This window comes from Schistocerca serialis, chromosome 3 (genome assembly GCF_023864345.2).
Source record: "Schistocerca serialis cubense isolate TAMUIC-IGC-003099 chromosome 3, iqSchSeri2.2, whole genome shotgun sequence".
NCBI lineage: Eukaryota > Metazoa > Arthropoda > Insecta > Orthoptera > Acrididae > Schistocerca > Schistocerca serialis.
In genome coordinates, this window is record NC_064640.1 from 1,077,833,699 (window position 1) to 1,077,851,998 (window position 18,300).

An 18,300-nucleotide genomic window follows, 5' to 3' on the forward strand; every position below is an offset into this window, starting at 1 on the left:
ATGACTGGCTCTTCTTACTGTCTATGCTTTGAACCATTCCTGTGACACTAGTCATAGATTCCGATGTTTCACTTCAGGTTTACTGTATCCCTCTGACCTTCTTATTGACGATGAAACACAGAAATTGCATCAGAATTAAATAGAAAAGGCACAATGCCGACTTAAGTACAAGAAAACTGACTCTTCTTACTGTCTATGTTTTGAAGCATTCCCGTGACACTAGTTATAGATTCCGATGCTTCACTTCAGGTTTACTGTATCTCTCTGACCTTCTTATTGACGATGAAACACAGAAATTGCATCAGAATTAGATAGAAAAGGCACAATTCCGACTTAAGTACAAGAAGGCTGACTCTTCCTACCGTCTATGTTTTGAACAATTCCTGTGACACTAGATATAGATTCCGATGCTTCACTTCGGGTTTACTGTATCCCACTGACCTTCTTATTGACGATGAAACACAGAAATTGCATCGGAATTAAAAACAAAAGGCACAATGCCGACTCATGTACATGAAGACTGGCTCTTCTTACTGTCTATGCTTTGAACCATTCCTGTGACACTAGTTATAGATTCCGATGCTTCACTTCAGGTTTACTGTAACCCTCTGACCTTCTTATTGACGATGAAACACAGAAATTGCATCGGAATTAAATACATAGGCGCAATTCCAACTCAAGTACAGGAAGACTGGGTCTTCTTACTGTCTATGCTTTGAACCATTCCTGTGACACTAGTTATAGATTCCGAAGCTTCACTTCAGGTTAACTGAATGCCTCTGACCTTCTTATTGACGATGAAACACAGAAATAGCATCGGAATTAAATAGAAAAGGAACAATGCCGACTTAAGTACTAGAAGACTGGCTCTTCTTACTGTCTATGTTTTGAAGCTTTCCTGTGAGACCGGTTTTAGATTCAGATGCTTCACTTCAGGTTTACTGTATCCCTTGGGCCTTCTTATTGACGACGAAACACAGAAATTGAAACTGAATTATATAGAAAAGGCACAATGCAGATTTAAGTACAAAAAACTAACTCTTTTTACAGTCTATGTTCTGAACCTTACCTGTGCGACCAGTTTTAGATTCCGATGCTTCACTTCAGGAATACTGTATCCCTTGGACCTTCTTATTGACGATGAAACACAGAAATGGCATCGGAATTAAATACAAAAGGCACAATTCCGACTTAAGTACAAGAAGGCTGACTCTTCCTACCGTCTATGTTTTGAACCATTCCTGTGACACTAGTTATAGATTCAGATGCTTCACTTCAGGTTTACTGCATCCCTCTGACCTTCTTATTGACGATGAAACACAGAATTTGCATCGGACTTAAATACAAAAGCAGAATGCCGAATTAAGTACAAGGGATCTACTCTTCCTACTGTCTATGTTTTGAACAATTCCTGTGACACTAGTTGTAGATTCCGATGCTTCACTTCGGGTTTACTGTATCCCACTGACCTTCTTATTAACGATGAAACACAGAAATTGCATCGGAATTAAAAACAAAAGGCACAATGCCGACTCATGTACATGAAGACTGGCTCTTCTTACTGTCTATGCTTTGAACCATTCCTGTGACACTTGTTATAGATTCCGAAGCTTCACTTCAGGTTTACTGTATCCCACTGACCTTCTTATTGACGAAGAAACACAGAAATTGCATCGGAATTAAATACATAGGCACAATTCCGACTCAAGTACAAGAAGACTGATTCTTCTTACTGTCTATGCTTTGAACCATTCCTGTGACACTAGTTATAGATTCCGAAGCATCACTTCAGGTTAACTGTATGCCTCTGACCTTCTTAATGACGATGAAACACAGAAATAGCATCGGAATTAAATAGAAAAGGCACAATTGCGACTCAAGTACAAGAAAACTAACTCTTCTTACAGTCTATGTTCTGAACCTTACCTGTGCGACCAGTTTTAGATTCCGATGCTTCACTTCAGGTTTACTGTATCCTTTGGACCTTCTTATTGACGATGAAACACAGAAATTGCATAGGAATTTAATACAAAAGGCACAACGCCGACTTAAGTACTAGAAGACTGACTCTTCTTACTGACTATGTTTTGAACATTTCCTGTGAGACCAGTTTTAGATTCCGATGCTTGACTATATGTTTACTGTATCCCTTGGACCTTCTTATTGACGATGATACACAGAAATTGCATCAGAATTAAATACAAAACGCATAATGCTGACTTAAGTACAGGAAGACTGACCCTTCCTACTGACTATGATTTCAACATTTCCTGTGCGACCAGCTTTAGATTCCGATGCTTCACTATATGTTTACTGTATCCCATGGACTTTCTTATTGACGATGAAACACAGAAATTGAATTGGAAATAAATACAAAAGGCACAATGCCAACTTAAGTACAAGAAAACTGACTCTTCTTACTGTGTATGCTTTGAACCATTCCTGTGACACTAGTTATAGATTCCGATGCTTCACTTCAGGTACACTGTATCTCTCTGACCTTCTTATTTGCAATGTAACACAGAAATTGCATCGGAATTAAATACAAAATGCACAATGCCGACTCAAGTACAAGTAGACTGGCGCTTCTTACTGTCTATGTTTTGAAACTTTCCTGTGAGACTGGTTTTAGATTCCGATGCTGCACTTCGGGTTTACTGTGTCCCTTTGATCTTCTTATTGACGACGAAACACAGAAATTGCATCGGAATTAAATAGAAGAGGCACAATGCCGACTTAAGTACAAGATAATTGACTCTTCTTACTGTCTATGTTTTGAACCATTCCTGTGACACTAGTTACACATTCCGATGCTTCACTTCACGTTTACTGTATCCCTCTGACCTGCGTATTGACGATGAAACACAGAAATTGCAGCGGAATTAAATACAAAAGGCAAAATGCCGACGTAAGTACAAGAAAACTGACTCTTCTTACTGTCTTTGATTTGAACCATTCCTGTGACACGAGTTATAGATTCCGATGCTTCACTTCAGGTTTACTGTATCCCTCTGACCTTCTTGTTGACGATGAAACACAGAAATTGCATCGGAATTAAATTCAAAAGGCACAAGGCCGAATCAACTACAAGAAAACTGACTCTTCTTACTGTCTATGTTTTGAACCATTCCTGTGACACTAGTTATAATTTCCAATGCTTCACTTCAGGTTTACTGTATCCCTCTGACCTTCTTATTGGCGATGAAACACAGAAATTGCATCGGAATTAAATACAAAAGGCACAATGCCGATTTAAGTACAAGAAGACTTACTCGTCTTACTGTCTATGCTTTGAACTATTCCTGTGACACTAGTTATAGATTCCGATGCTTCAGTTCAGTTTTACTGTATCCCTCTGACCGTCTTATTGACGATGAAACACAGAAATTGCATCGGAATTAAATACTTAGGCACAATGCCGACTCAAGTACAAGAAGACTGGCTCTTTTTACTGTCTATGTATTGAACTACTCCTGTGACACTAGTTTTAGATTCCGATGCTTCACCTGAGGTTTACTGTATCCCTTGGACCTTCTTATTGAAGATGAAACACAGAAATGGCATCGGAATTAAATACAAAAGGCACAATTCCGACTTAAGTGCAAGAAGACTGACTCTTCCTACCGTTTATGTTTTGAACCATTCCTGTGACACTAGTTATAGATTCAGATGCTTCACTTCAGGTTTACTGTATCCTACTGACCTTCTTATTGACGATGAAACACAGAAATTGCATCGGAATTAAATACATAGGCACAATGCCGACTCAAGTACAAGAAGACTGGCTCTTCTTACTGTCTATGCTTTGAACCATTCCTGTGACACTAGTCATAGATTCCGATGTTTCACTTCAGGTTTACTGTATCCCTCTGACCTTCTTATTGACGATGAAACACAGAAATTGCATCAGAATTAAATAGAAAAGGCACAATGCCGACTTAAGTACAAGAAAACTGACTCTTCTTACTGTCTATGTTTTGAAGCATTCCCGTGACACTAGTTATAGATTCCGATGTTTTACTTCAGGTTTACTGTATCTCTCTGACCTTCTTATTGACGATGAAACACAGAAATTGCATCAGAATTAGATAGAAAAGGCACAATTCCGACTTAGGTACAAGAAGGCTGACTCTTCCTACCGTCTATGTTTTGAACAATTCCTGTGACACTAGTTGTAGATTCCGATGCTTCACTTCAGGTTTACTGTATCCCTCTGACCTTCTTGTTGACGATGAAACACAGAAATTGCATCGGAACTAAATACAAAAGGCACAATGCCGAATCAAGTACAAGAAGACTGGCTCTTCCTACTGCCTAAGTTTTCAACCATTCCTGTGACACTAGTTATAGATTCCGATGCTTCACTTCTGGTTTACTGTATCCCTCTGACCTTCTCATTGACGATGAAACACAGAAATTGCATTGGAATTAAATACAAAAGCACAATGCCGACTCAAGTACAAGAAGAATGGCTCTTCTTACTGTCTATGTTTTTAACCATTCCTGTGACACTAGTTATAGATTCCGATGCTTCACTTCAGGATTACTGTATCCCTCTTACCTTCTTATTGACGATGAAACACAGAAATTGCATCGGAATTAAATGCATAGGCACAATGCCGACTCAAGTACAAAAAGACTGACTCTTCCCACTGTCTATGTTTTAACCATTCCTGTGACACTAGTTATAGATTCCGATGGTTCACTTCAGGTTTACTGATTCCCTCTGACCTACTTATTGACGATGAAACACAGAAATTGCATCAGAATTAAATACAAAAGGCACAATGCCGACTTAAGTACAAGAAGACTGACTCTTCTTACTGACTATGTTTTGAACATTTCCTGTGAGATCAGTTCTAGAATCCGATGCTTGACTATATGTTTACTGTATCCCTTGGACCTTCTTATTGACGATGAAACACAAAAATTGCATCAGAATTAAATACAAAAGGCACAATGCCGACTTAAGTACAAGAAGACTGACTCGTCTTACTGTCTATGCTTTGAACTATTCCTGTGACACTAGTTATAGATTCCGATGCTTCACTTCAGGTTTACTGTATCCCTCTGACCATCTTGTTGACGATGAAACACAGAAATTGCATCGGAATTAAATACAAAAGGCACAATGCCGAATCAAGTACAAGAAGACTGGCTCTTCCTACTGTCTATGTTTTGAACCATTCCTGTGACACTAGTTATAGATTCCGATGCTTCAGTTCAGGTTTACTGTATCCCTCTGACCGTCTTATTGACGATGAAACACAGAAATTGCATCGGAATTAAATACTTAGGCATAATGCCGACTCAAGTACAAGAAGACTGGGTCTTTTTACTGTCTATGTATTGAACCATTCCTGTGACACTAGTTTTAGATTCCGATGCTTCACCTGAGGTTTACTGTATCCCTTGGACCTTCTTATTGACGATGAAACACAGAAATGGCATCGGAATTAAATACAAAAGGCACAATTCCGACTTAAGTGCAAGAAGACTGACTCTTCCTACCGTCTATGTTTTGAACCATTCCTGTGACACTAGTTATAGATTCATATGCTTCACTTCAGGTTTACTGTATCCCACTGCCCTTCTTATTGACGATGAAACACAGAAATTGCATCGGAATTAAATACATAGGCACAATGCCGACTCAAGTACAAGAAGACTGGCTCTTCTTACTGTCTATGCTTTGAACCATTCCTGTGACACTAGTCATAGATTCCGATGTTTCACTTCAGGTTTACTGTATCCCTCTGACCTTCTTATTGACGATGAAACACAGAAATTGCATCAGAATTAGATAGAAAAGGCACAATTCCGACTTAAGTACAAGAAGGCTGACTCTTCCTACCGTCTATGTTTTGAACAATTCCTGTGACACTAGTTGTAGATTCCGATGCTTCACTTCGGGTTTACTGTATCCCACTGACCTTCTTATTGACGATGAAACACAGAAATTGCATCGGAATTAAATACATAGGCACAATTCCAACTCAAGTACAAGAAGACTGGCTCTTCTTACTGTCTATGCTTTGAACCATTCCTGTGACACTAGTTATAGATTCCGAAGCTTCACTTCAGGTTAACTGATGGCCTCTGACCTTCTTATTGACGATGAAACACAGAAATAGCATCGGATATAAATAGAAAAGGCACAATGCCGACTTAAGTACTAGAAGACTGGCTCTTCATACTGTCTATGTTTTGAAGCTTTCCTGTGAGACCGGTTTTAGATTCAGATGCTTCACTTCAGGTTTACTGTATCCCTTGGGCCTTCTTATTGACGACGAAACACAGAAATTGAATCTGAATAATATAGAAAAGGCACAATGCAGATTTAAGTACAAAAAAACTAACTCTTTTTACAGTCTATGTTCTGAACCTTACCTGTGCGACCAGTTTTAGATTCCGATGCTTCACTTCAGGTATACTGTATCCCTTGGACCTTCTTATTGACGATGAAACACAGAAATGGCATCGGAATTAAATACAAAAGGCACAATTCCGACTTAAGTACATGAAGGCTGACTCTTCCTACCGTCTATGTTTTGAACCATTCCTGTGACACTAGTTATAGATTCAGATGCTTCACTTCAGGTTTACTGCATCCCTCTGACCTTCTTATTGACGATGAAACACAGAATTTGCATCGGACTTAAATACAAAAGCACTATGCCGAATTAAGTACAAGAGATCTACTCTTCCTACTGTCTATGTTTTGAACAATTCCTGTGACACTAGTTGTAGATTCCGATGCTTCACTTCGGGTTTACTGTATCCCACTGACCTTCTTATTGACGATGAAACACAGAAATTGCATCGGAATTAAAAACACAAGGCACAATGCCGACTCATGTACATGAAGACTGGCTCTTCTTACTGTCTATGCTTTGAACCATTCCTGTGACACTAGTTATAGATTCCGAAGCTTCACTTCAGGTTAACTGTATGCCTCTGACCTTCTTATTAACGATGAAACACACAAATAGCATCGGAATTAAATAGAAAAGGCACAATGACGACTTAAGTACTAGAAGACTGGCTCTTCTTACTGTCTATGTTTTGAAGCTTTCCTGTGAGACCGGTTTTAGATTCAGATGCTTCACTTCAGGTTTACTGTATCCCTTGGGCCTTCTTACTGACGACGAGACACAGCAATTGAAACAGAATTATATAGAAAAGGCACAATGCTGATTTAAGTACTAAAAAACTACTCTTCTTACAGTCTATGTTCTGAACCTTACCTGTGCGACCAGTTTTAGATTCCGATGCTTCACTTCAGGTTTACTGTATCCTTTGGACCTTCTTATTGACGATGAAACACAGAAATTGCATCGGAATTAAATACAAAAGGCACAACGCCGACTTAAGTACAAGAAGACTGACTCTTCTTACTGACTATGTTTTGAACATTTCCTGTGAGACCAGTTTTACATTCCGATGCTTGACTATATGTTTTACTGTATCCCTTGGACCTTCTTATTGACGATGAAACACAGAAATTGCATCAGAATTAAATACAAAAGGCACAATGCTGACTTAAGTACAAGAAGACTGACTCTTCCTACTGACTATGATTTCAACATTTCCTGTGAGACCAGTTTTAGATTCCGATGCTTCACTATATGTTTACTGTATCCCATGGACTTTCTTATTGACGATGAAACACAGATATTGAATTGGAATTAAATACAAAAGGCACAATGCCGACTTAAGTACAAGAAAACTGACTCTTCTTACTGTGTATGCTTTCAACCATTCCTGTGACACTAGTTATAGAGTCCGATGCTTCACTTCAGGTACACTGTATCTCTCTGACTTTCTTATTGACGATGAAACACAGAAATTGCAACGGACTTAAATACAAAAGGCACAATGCCGACTCAAGTAAAAGTCGACTGGCTCTTCTTACTGTCTATGTTTTGAAACTTTCCTGTGAGACTGGTTTTAGATTCCGATGCTTCACTTCCGGTTCACTGTATCCCATTGATCTTCTTATTGACGACGAAACACAGAAATTGCATCGGAATTAAATAGTAGAGCCACAATGCTGACTTCAGTACAAGATAACTGACTCTTCTTACTGTCTATGATTTTGAACCATTCCTGTGACACTAGTTACACATTCCGATGCTTCACTTCACGTTTACTGTATCCCTCTGACCTTCGTATTGACGATGAAACACAGAAATTGCAGTGGAATTAACTACAAAAAGCAAAATGACGACTTAAGTACAAGAAAACTGACACTTCTTACTGTCTTTGATTTGAACCATTCCTGTGACACTAGTTATAGATTCCGATGCTTCACTTCAGGTTTACTGTATCCCTCTGACCTTCTTGTTGACGATGAAACACAGAAATTGCATCGGAATTAAATACAAAAGGCACATGCCGAATCAAGTACAAAAAAACTGACTCTTCTTACAGTCTATGTTTTGAACCATTAATGTGACACTAGTTATAATTTCCAATGCTTCACTTCAGGTTTACGGAATCCTTCTGACCTTCTTATTCGCGATGAAACACAGAAATTGCTTCGGAATTAAATACAAAAGGCACAATGCCGACTTAAGTACAACAAGACTGACTCGTCTTACTGTCTATGCTTTGAACTATTCCTGTGACACTAGTTATAGATTCCGATGCTTCACTTCAGGTTTACTGTATCCCTCTGACCTTCTTGTTGACGATGAAACACAGAAATTGCATCGGAACAAAATACAAAAGGCACAATGCCGAATCAAGTACAAGAAGACTGGCTCTTCCTACTGCCTAAGTTTTCAACCATTCCTGTCACACTAGTTATAGATTCCGATGCTTCACTTCTGGTTTACTGTATCCCTCTGACCTTCTCATTGACGATGAAACACAGAAATTGCATTGGAATTAAATACAAAAGCACAATGCCGACTCAAGTACAAGAAGACTGGCTCTTCTTACTGTCTATGTTTTTAACCATTCCAGTAACACTAGTAATAGATTCCCATGCTTCACTTCGGGTTTACTGTATCCCACTGACCTTCTTATTTGCGATGAAACACAGAAATTGCATCGGAGTTAAATACAAAAGGCACAATGCCGAATCACGTACAAGAAGACTGGTTCTTCTTACTGTCTATGCTTTGAACCATTCCTGTGACACTAGTTATAGATTCCGATGCTTCACTTCAGGATTACTGTATCCCTCTTACCTTCTTATTGACGATGAAACACAGATATTGCATCGGAATTAAATGCATAGGCGCAATGCCGACTCAAGTACAAAATGACTGACTCTTCCCACTGTCTATGTTTTAACCATTCCTGTGACACTAGTTATAGATTCCGATGGTTCACTTCGGGTTTACTGATTCCCTCTGACCTACTTATTGACGATGAAACACAGAAACTGCATCGGAATTAAATACAAAATGCACAATGCCGACTCAAATACAAGATGACTGGCTCTTCTTACTCTCTATGTTTCGAACCTTTCCTGAGAGACCGGTTTTAGATTCCGGGGCTTCACTTCAGGCTTACTGTATCCCTTGGACCTTCTTATTGACTACGAAAGACAGAAATTGCATCGGAATTAAATACAAAAGGCACAATGCCGAATCACGTACAAGAAGACTGAATCTTAGTACTGTGTATGATTTGAACCATTCCTGTGACACTAGTTTTAGATTCCGATGCTTCACTTCAGGTTTACTGTATCACTCTGACCTTCTTGTTGACGATGAAAGACAGAAATTGCATCGGAATTAAATATAAAAGGCACAATGCCGTCTTAAGTACAAGAAGACTGACTCTTCTTACTGACTATGTTTTGAACCATTCCTGTGACACTAGTTATAGATTCCGATGCTTCACTTCAGGTTTACTGTATCCCTTGGACCTTCTTATTGACGATGAAAAACAGAAATTGCATTGGAATTAGATACAAAAGGCACAATGCCGACTTAAGTACAAGAAGACAGCCTCTTCTTACTGTCTATGTTTGAACCATTCCTGTGACACTAGTTATAGATTTCGATGCTTCACTTCAGGTTTGCTGAATCCCTCAGACCCTCTTATTGTCGATGAAACACAGATATTGCATCGGAATTAAATACAAAAGGCACAATGCCGACTTAAGTACAAGAAGTCTGACTCTTACTACTGCCTATGTTTTGAACCATTCCTGTGACTCTAGTTATAGATTCCGATGCTTCACTTCAGTTTAACTGTATCCCTCTGACCTTCTTATTGACGATAAAACACAGAAATTGCATCGAAATTAAATGCAAAAGGCACAATGCCGACTTAAGTACAAGAAGACTGACTCTTATTACTGTCTATGTTTTGAACCTTATCTGTGACACTAGTTATAGATTCTGATGCTTCACTTCAGGTTTACTGTATCGCTTGGACCTTCTTATTGACGACCAAACACAGAAATTGCATCGGAATTGAATACAAAAGGCACAATGCCGACATAAGTACAAGAAGACTGACTATTCTTACTGACTCTCTTTTGAAACATTCCTGTGACACTAGTTATAGATTCTGATGCTTCACTTCAGGTTTACTGTATCCCATGTACCTTCGTATTGAGGATGAAACACAGAAATTGCATCGGAATTAAATACAAAAGGCACAATGCCGAATTAAGTACAAGAATACTGACTCTTCTTACTGTCTATGTTTTGAACCATCCCTGTGACACTTGTTATAGATTCCGATGCTTCACTCCAGGCTCACTGTATCCCTTGGACATTCTTATTGACGATGAAACATTGAAATTGCATTGGAATTAAATACAAAAGGCACAGTGCCGACTTAAGTAGAAGAAGACTGACTCTTCTTACTGACTATGTTTTGAACCAATCCTGTCACACTAAATATAGATTCCGATGCTTCACTTCAGGTTTACTGTATTCCTCTGACTTTCTTGTTGACGATGAAACACAGAAATTGTATCGGAATGAAATACAAAAGGCACAAGGCGGAATCAAGTACAAGAAAACTGACTCTTCTTACTGTCTATGTTTTGAACCATTCCTGTGACACTAGTTATAATTTCCAATGCTTCACTTCAGGTTTACTGTATCCCTCTGACCTTCTTATTGGCGATGAAACACAGAAATTGCATCGGAATTAAATACAAAAGGCACAATGTCGACTCAAGTACAAGAAGACAGACTCTTCTTCCTGTCTATGTTTTGAACCTTTTCTGTGACACTAGTTATAGATTCCGATGCTTCACTTCAGATTTACTGTATCCCTTGGACCTTCGTGTTGACGACGAAACGCAGAAATTGCATCGGAATTAAATAGAAAAGGCACAATGCCGACTTAAGTACAAGAAGACTGAACCTTCTTACAGTCTATGCTTTGAACCATTCCTGTAAGACTAGTTATAGATTCCGTTTCTTCACTTCAAATTTACTGTATCCCTCTGACCTTCTTATTGACGATGAAACACAGTAATTGCATCGGAATTAAATAGAAAAGGCACAATGCCGACTTAAGTACAAGAAGACTGACTCTTCTTACTGTCTATGTTTTGAACCATTCCTGTGACACTAGATATAGATTCCGATGATTCACTTCAGGTTTACTGTATCCCTTGGACCTTGTTATTGACGATGAAACACAGAAATTGCATCGGAATTAAATACAAAATGCACAATGCCGACTTAAGTACAAGAAGACCGACTCTTCCTACTGTCTATGTTTTCAACCATTCCTGTGACACTACTTATAGATTCCGATGCATCACTTCAGGTTTACTGTATCCCTTGTACCTTCTTATTGACGATGAAACACAGAAATTGCATCGGAATTAAATACAAAAGGCACAATGCCGACTTAAGTACAAGAAGACTGACTCTTCTTGCTGTGTATGTTTTGAACCATTTCTGTGACACTAGTTATAGATTCCGATGCTTCAAATCAGGATTACTGTATCCCTCTGACCGTCTTATTGACGATAAAACACAGAAATTGCATCGAAATTAAATACAAAAGGCACAATGCCGACTTAAGTACAAGAAGACTGACTCTTCTTACTGTCTATGTTTTGAACCATTCCTGTGACTCTAGTAATACATTCTGATGCATCACTTCAGGTTTACTGTGTCGCTTGGACCTTCTTATTGACGACGAAACACAGAAATTGCATCGGAATTAAATAGAAAAGGCACAATGCCGACTTAAGTACAAGAAGACTGACTCTTCTTACTGTCTATGTATTGAACCCTATCTGTGTCTCTAGTTATAGATTCTGATGCTTCACTACAGGTTTACTGTATCGCTTGGACCTTCTTATTGACGACGAAACACAGAAATTGCATCGGAATTAAATAGAAAAGGCACAATGCCGACTTATGTACAAGAATACTGACTCTTCTTACTGTCTATGTTTTGAACCATTCCTGCGACACTAGGTACAGATTCCGATGCTTCACTTCAGGTTTACTGCATACCTCTGCCCTTCTTATTGAGGATGAAACGCAGAAATTGCATCGGAATTAAATACAAAAGGCACAATGCCGACTTAAGTACAAGAAGACTGACTCTTCTTGCTGTGTATGTTTTGAACCATTTCTGTGACACTAGTTATAGATTCCGATGCTTCAAATCAGGATTACTGTATCCCTCTGACCGTCTTATTGACGATAAAACACAGAAATTGCATCGAAATTAAATACAGAAAGCACAATGCCGACTTAAGTACAAGATGACTGACTCTTCTTAATTTCTATGTTTTGAACCATTCCTGTGACACTAGTTATAGATTCGGATGATTCACTTCAGGTTTACTGTATTCCTTGGACTTTGTTATTGACGTTGAAACACAGAAATTGCATCGGAATTAAATACAAAAGGCACAATGCCGACTTAAGTACAAGAAGACTGAATCTTCCTACTGTGTATGATTTGAACCATTCCTGTGACACAAGTTTTAGATTCCGATGCTTCACTTCAGGTTTACTGTATCACTCTGACCTTCTTGTTGACGATGAAAGACAGAAATTGCATCGGAATTAAATATAAAAGGCACAATGCCGTCTTAAGTACAAGAAGACTGACTCTTCTTACTGACTATGTTTTGAACCATTCCTGTGACACTAGTTATAGATTCCGATGCTTCACTTGAGGTTTACTGTATCCCTTGGACCTTCTTATTGACGATGAAAAACAGAAATTGCATTGGAATTAAATACAAAAGGCACAATGCCGACTTAAGTACAAGAAGACAGCCTCTTCTTACTGTCTATGTTTGAACCATTCCTGTGACACTAGTTATAGATTACGATGCTTCACTTCAGGTTTGCTGAATCCCTCAGACCTTCTTATTGTCGATGAAACACAGAAATTGCATCGGAATTAAATACAAAAGGCACAATGCCGACTTAAGTACAAGAAGTCTGACTCTTACTACTACCTATGTTTTGGCCCATTCCTGTGACTCTAGTTATAGATTCCGATGCTTCACTTCAGGTTAACTGTATCCCTCTGACCTTCTTATTGACGATAAAACACAGAAATTGCATCGAAATTAAATGCAAAAGGCACAATGCCGACTTAAGTACAAGGAGACTGACTCTTCTTACTGTCTATGTTTTGAACCTTATCTGTGACACTAGTTATAGATTCTGATGCTTCACTTCAGGTTTACTGTATCGCTTGGACCTTCTTATTGACGACCAAACACAGAAATTGCATCGGAATTGAATACAAAAGGCACAATGCCGACCTAAGTACAAGAAGACTGACTATTCTTACTGACTCTGTTTTGAAACATTCCTGTGACACTAGTTATAGATTCTGATGCTACACTTCAGGTTTACTGTATCCCTTGGACCTTCGTATTGAGGATGAAACACAGAAATTGCATCGGAATTAAATACAAAAGGCACAATGCCGAATTAAGTACAAGAATACTGACTCTTCTTACTGTCTATGTTTTGAACCATCCCTGTGACACTTGTTATGGATTCCGATGCTTCACTCCAGGTTCACTGTATCCCTTGGACATTCTTATTGACGATGAAACACTGAAATTGCATTGGAATTAAATACAAAAGGCACAGTGCCGACTTAAGTAGAAGAAGACTGACTCTTCTTACTGACTATGTTTTGAACCAATCCTGTCACACTAAATATAGATTCCGATGCTTCACTTCAGGTTTACTGTATCCCTTGGACCTTGTTGTTGACGATGAAACACAGATATTGCATCGGAATTAAATACAAAAGGCACAATGCCGACTTAAGTACAAGAAGACTGAATCTTCCTACTGTGTATGATTTGAACCATTCCTGTGACACTAGTTTTAGATTCCGATGCTTCTCTTCAGGTTTACTGAATCACTCTGACCTTCTTATTGACGATGAAACACAGGAAATGCATCGGAATTAAATATAAAAGGCACAATGCCGACTTAAGTACAAGAAGACTGACTCTTCTTACTGACTATGTTTTGAACCATTCCTGTGACACTAGCTATAGATTCCGATGCTTCACTTCAGGTTTACTGTATCCCTTGGACCTTCTTATTGACGATGAAAAACAGAAATTGCATTGGAATTGAATACAAAAGGCACAATGCCGACTTAAGTGCAAGAAGACTGACTCTTCTTACTGTCTATGTTTGAACCATTCCTGTGACACTAGTTATAAATTTCGATGCTTCACTTCAGGTTTGCTGTATTTCTCAGACCTTCTTATTGACGATGAAAGACAGAAATTGCATCGGAATTAAATAGAAAAGGCACAATGCCGACTTAAGTACAAGAAGACTGACTCTTACTACTGCCTATGTTTTGAACCATTCCTGTGACTCTAGTTATATATTCCGATGCTTCACTTCAGGTTAACTGTATCCCTCTGACCATCTTATTGACGATAAAACACAGAAATTGCATCGAAATTAAATGCAAAAGGCACAATGCCGACTTAAGTACAAGAAGACTGACTCTTCTTACTGTCTATGTTTTGAACCTTATCTGTGACACTAGTTATAGATTCTGATGCTTCACTTCAGGTTTACTGTATCGCTAGGACCTTCTTATTGACGACGAAACACAGAAATTGCATCGGAATTAAATACAAAAGGCACGATGCCGACTTAAGTACAAGAAGACTGACTCTTCCTACTGTCTATGTTTTGAACCTTTTCTGTGACACTAGTAATAGATTCTGATGCTTCACTTCAGGTATACGGTATCGCTTGGGCCTTCTTATTGACGACGAAACACAGAAATTGCATCGGAATTAAATACAAATACACAATTCCGACTTAAGTACAAGATGAGTGACTCTTCTTACTGTATATGTTCTGAACCATTCCTGTGACACTAGTTATAGATTCCGATGATTCACTTCAGGTTTACTGTATCCCTTGGACCTTGTTATTGAAGATGAAACACAGAAATTGCATCGTAATTAAATACAAAAGGCACATTCCGACTTAAGTACAAGAAGACTGACTCTTCCTACTGTCTATGATTTGAACCATTCCTGTGACACTAGTTATAGATTCCGATGCATCACTTCAGGTTTACTGTATCCCTTGGACCTTCTTATTGATGATGAAACAAAGAAATTGCATCGGCATTAAATACAAAAGGCACAATGCCGACTTAAGTACAAGAAGACTGACTCTTCTTGCTGTGTATGTTTTGAACCATTCCTGTGACACTAGTTATAGATTCCGATGATTCACTTCAGGTTTACTGTATTCCTTGGACTTTGTTATTGACGTTGAAACACAGAAATTGCATCGGAATTAAATACAAAAGGCACAATGCCGACTTAAGTACAAGAAGACTGAATCTTCCTACTGTGTATGATTTGAACCATTCCTGTGACACTAGTTATAGATTCCGATGCTTCACTTCAGGTTTACTGTATCCCTTGGACCTTCTTATTGACGATGAAATACAGAAATTGCTTTGGAATTAAATACAAAAGGCACAATGCCGACTTAAGTACAAGAAGACAGCCTCTTCTTACTGTCTATGTTTGAACCATTCCTGTGACACTAGTTATAGATTTCGATGCTTCACTTCAGGTTTGCTGAATCCCTCAGACCTTCTTATTGTCGATGAAACACAGAAATTGCATCGGAATTAAATACAAAAGGCACAATGCCGACTTAAGTACAAGAAGTCTGACTCTTACTACTGCCTATGTTTTGAACCATTCCTGTGACTCTAGTTATAGATTCCGATGCTTCACTTCAGGTTAACTGTATCCCTCTGACCTTCTTATTGACGATAAAACACAGAAATTGCATCGAAATTAAATGCAAAAGGCACAATGCCGACTTAAGTACAAGAAGACTGACTCTTCTTACTGTCTATGTTTTGAACCTTATCTGTGACACTAGTTATAGATTCTGATGCTTCACTTCAGGTTTACTGTATCGCTTGGACCTTCTTATTGACGACCAAACACAGAAATTGCATCGGAATTGAATACAAAAGGCACAATGCCGACCTAAGTACAAGAAGACTGACTATTCTTACTGACTCTGATTTGAAACATTCCTGTGACACTAGTTATAGATTCTGATGCTTCACTTCAGGTTTACTGTATCCCTTGGACGTTCGTATTGAAGATGAAACACAGAAATTGCATCGGAATTAAATACAAAAGGCACAATGCCGAATTAAGTCAAGAATACTGACTCTTCTTACTGTCTATGTTTTGAACCATCCCTGTGACACTTGTTATAGATTCCGATGCTTCACTCCAGGTTCACTGTATCCCTTGGACATTCTTATTGACGATGAAACACTGAAATTGCATTGGAATTAAATACAAAAGGCACAGTGCCGACTTAAGTAGAAGAAGACTGACTCTTCTTACTGACTATGTTTTGAGGCAATCCTGTCACACTAAATATGGATTCCGATGCTTCACTTAGGGTTTACTGTATCCCTTGGACCTTGTTGTTGACGATGAAACACAGAAATTGCATCGGAATTAAATACAAAAGGCACAATGCCGACTTAAGTACAAGAAGACTGAATCTTCCAACTGTGTATGATTTTAACCATTCCTGTGACACTAGTTTTAGATTCCGATGCTTCTCTTCAGGTTTACTGTATCACTCTGACCTTCTTATTGACGATGAAACACAGAAATTGCATCGGAATTAAATATAAAAGGCACAATGCCGACTTAAGTACAAGAAGACTGACTCTTCTTACTGACTATGTTTTGAAACATTCCTGTGACACTAGTTATAGATTCCGATGCTTCACTTCAGGTTTACTGTATCCCTTGGACCTTCTTATTGACGATGAAAAACAGAAATTGCATTGGAATTGAATACAAAAGGCACAATGCCGACTTAAGTACAAGAAGACTGACTCTTCTTACTGTCTATGTTTGAACCATTCCTGTGACACTAGTTATAAATTTCGATGCTTCACTTCAGGTTTGCTGTATTTCTCAGACCTTCTTATTGACGATGAAACACAGAAATTGCATCGGAATTAAATAGAAAAGGCACAATGCCGACTTAAGTACAAGAAGACTGACTCTTACTACTGCCTATGCTTTGAACCATTCCTGTGACTCTAGTTATATATTCCGATGCTTCACTTCAGGTTAACTGTATCCCTCTGACCATCTTATTGACGATAAAACACAGAAATTGCATCGAAATTAAATGCAAAAGGCACAATGCCGACTTAAGTACAAGAAGACTGACTCTTCTTACTGTCTATGTTTTGAACCTTATCTGTGACACTAGTTATAGATTCTGATGCTTCACTTCAGGTTTACTGTATCGCTAGGACCTTCTTATTGACGACGAACCACAGAAATTGCATCGGAATTAAATACAAAAGGCACGATGCCGACTTAAGTACAAGAAGACTGACTCTTCCTACTGTCTATGTTTTGAACCTTTTCTGTGACACTAGTAATAGATTCTGATGCTTCACTTCAGGTATACGGTATCGCTTGGGCCTTCTTATTGACGACGAAACACAGAAATTGCATCGGAATTAAATACAAATACACAATTCCGACTTAAGTACAAGATGAGTGACTCTTCTTACTGTATATGTTCTGAACCATTCCTGTGACACTAGTTATAGATTCCGATGATTCACTTCAGGTTTACTGTATCCCTTGGACCTTGTTATTGAAGATGAAACACAGAAATTGCATCGTAATTAAATAAAAAAGGCACATTCCGTCTTAAGTACAAGAAGACTGACTCTTCCTACTGTCTATTGTTTGAACCATTCCTGTGACACTAGTTATAGATTCCGATGCATCACTTCAGGTTTACTGTATCCCTTGGA